At 43.0% G+C, this 2908-nt stretch overlaps 1 pseudogene; it reads right to left on the bottom strand.

The window, feature by feature from the left end:
• Positions 1 to 718: 718 nt before the first annotated feature.
• On the bottom strand, positions 719 to 2097 carry LOC112117424 (annotated as a pseudogene).
• Between the last annotated feature and the right edge of the window lie 811 nt (positions 2098 to 2908).

Here is a 2908-nt window from a genome sequence, read left to right as displayed (position 1 = left end):
GCGTTGGAGATGGATTGGCTATGTACTTCGGCTGGAAATCGGTTCCATCACCAGAATAGCATTAAGATGGACACTTGAAGGCAAGCGAAAACAAGGCCACCCAAAACCAACATGGCAAAGAGCTGTGGATGCTGAGCTGAAAAACCTGGGGCACAGTTGGGGAACCACTGACAGACTTGCCAGAAACAGACAGGCGTGGAGGAGCTTTGTCACTGCTCTAAACGCCAGAGGCGTAATGGAAACATGATGATGACTATTTCGGATTGCTATTATGATACAAAGTATTTGTTCTACGTGTTCAACAAAAAATATTATTAGTGAACCACTGGAGAAAGTAACATTGCAAATAATTCAATTTACCTGAATGTTCCAGAAGTCATTTAACTCCCCATGAAGCAGGCAAGCGTCACAGTCCCTTTAACCACACAAGTGAGACTAACAGTATAGAACACATGAAAAACCTTGTGCTAACTGTGTTTAATGTAACAATTTAATTAAACAGAAGCCAAATGAAAGTGCTTAATTTAATTGGAGGAAGAAACACCTCTAACCCACAGACATCCTTTCAAAGTGTCCACTGTTAAGTATCCTATATTCTATTTTCTAATTTAATCTAGCATTGCCACACTTGAGTGCTTTGCTTTTGCTTCTATGCAGTTCATTAAACTTAGGAAATTGAAAATTTTAAGCAGTTTTGATGCTTCATTTTTGTAAGTCCTTATTTGCATAGAAAGCAACACCTTGATCCAGTTTTGACCATATTAATATTTTCTGTAGCTAGTTTACCAGGTAGCCTCATAACAGGGAACCACATTCTTCCACGGTGTTTGGAGATTTCAGAATGAATTTGATCCAGGTTGTAATCATTATCTGGAATTAGTACTTCCTCTGTAATAGAAAGCAATGGCTTCACGCATCTTTACAAACTCAATAAAATCTCTGCAGGTAACTTCACATTCACCAAGTCCCATGGCTGTTAGGTTCTTACAGCATTCAGCAGTGCAAATGAGTTCATCATTCAGTGGCTGAAGTCCATTAGCACACACCACCAATTCGATCAACCTGGGGCAGTTCATTCCAGTATGACCTGGCATGGCTTTGCTTACTGCATGACCAAGTAAAGGCGTGTAATGGGAGTTTTCTCTTTGAAAAATGTATCAAATTCCTCTTTGTATAAAAAGAAGTAGATCACAAAATTGACTTTAGGGGAGTGCTTAACAAGTGCATCCCAACTTTGCTTTTAATTGTATGAAATTCAATTTGTCCTGGATTTTCACTCACAACATCTACGCAAAGACGTTCAAGGTCAACATGTTTCTCATGCAAGGGGGCCAGCAGCAGTTCATCACTTACTTTGTAATAATTCCAAGCCAGTTGCCTAAGGGCATGACACTGGTCATCAGCACAAATAATTCCAGCAGGTGACACACGAGGACAGCTGCTCATTTTTAGCAGTTTTAGAGTAGCATTATTATTAGAAACAAGAACGGATCATCAACTGGTGTGTCATCAGTTTTGATGGATGATAATGCCTTGGAGTTTACAAAAACTACTGTCAGCGCTGATGCAAAACGAGCCTTGGAGACATTAATAAAACTTGGCTTCACTGATGAAATCAAACCTAATGTCTTGATGGAACAATTCACCAATTGAGAAAGGATGTCACAGGCAGCTTCTGCAGACTCAGTACTACTATCAACCTTGAAGCTGACATACTGCAGATGATAGCATGTCTCTTGATAATTTGCTGAATGAGATCAGGGTGAGTGGACTTTAAAAAAGAAGTAGCTGGTTGGTTAAGCTCAAATTCAAACTTCCTCCACAAGTGATATGAAAAACTTCATTCCACCTTTGGCAAACAGAAGATGCCCATGCTCGATCTACTAAAGGCAGGTATGCCCATGCTCGATCTACTAAAGGCAGGTACTGAAAAATATGTAAAACTACATGGTGTGGCAGGGTTCCCTAGTTCATCAAGATTTCCAGGCGAGACTTGCCAAATGCTGATCTGTAGAAACAAATTGTCTGCTTTTTCGTTCTATGTGATGTTTGTAGAACTGGGTTCTCAACTTTAACAGTCCACCTGATTCTTTTCATTCTGAGAGCAAACAATTTCAGGTACTAGAGAGGTGTGATGTACTTAAGCTACAAAGCTTTCTGTATGTTTTCAAGTACAGTAGATCACACAGCAGGCATGGGTTCCATTATGAAATCAAAAGTTGGGAGTTTTTCGTTTGCAAAACTCCCTGATATCCTGGGAGACTTGGTTAGTCTGCTCCGCACCCTAAAGGGCCTGCGATGGGGTTTCCATAAATCATTTCTCCTCTGCACTTCTTCTCAGTGGCCTGGTCTCTACAGCAGCAAACAGAGGGGAAGCTCTGGGTTTAAGGTGGGGCCAGTTACTGGCCTGTTGAGCTTCCTGGAGTGCTGCCTCAGCTCTGCTGTTATGTTTTTTGTGAGGGGAAGGGATGATGATTTTCACCCCCCCCCCCCGCTTCCCTGGCTTCACCTCAGGAGGTGGGGGGTGAGGGTGGTCACAAGTGCTCCTTCCCAGTCCCCCCATATCTCCTTGCCATTCCTGAGCTGGGAGATGTTTCTCCTCCTCAGACACTTCCAGGTTCCTTTTTTTGTGATAGAAGGGAGCCTGCTGACGTCCTGCTGTCTCCCTCTTTGGTGTGTATGTAGGCAGGTGGTTCCTCCCAATACTGCCACAGACAATTTTGGGTTGGAATAGGAAGGCAACAGGTTTGCCTTTCTCCTCTCTCCTGGTCTGTTAGGGCTACTGCTGTTTGAGGGAGCTGCAGCCACTGCTGCAGTGTCAGCTGTCCTCTCCTCTGTCACCATGTGCAAGTCTCCCTGCAAACAAGAGGAGGGCTAGTCAGGGGTCCCTAAATTTCAAAGCAGTGAA

This window comes from Terrapene carolina, unplaced genomic scaffold (assembly GCF_002925995.2).
Source record: "Terrapene carolina triunguis isolate 2854851 unplaced genomic scaffold, T_m_triunguis-2.0 Scaffold68, whole genome shotgun sequence".
NCBI lineage: Eukaryota > Metazoa > Chordata > Testudines > Emydidae > Terrapene > Terrapene triunguis.
Note: the sequence above shows the minus strand (reverse complement) of the source record. Positions and strands in the feature narration are given on the sequence as shown.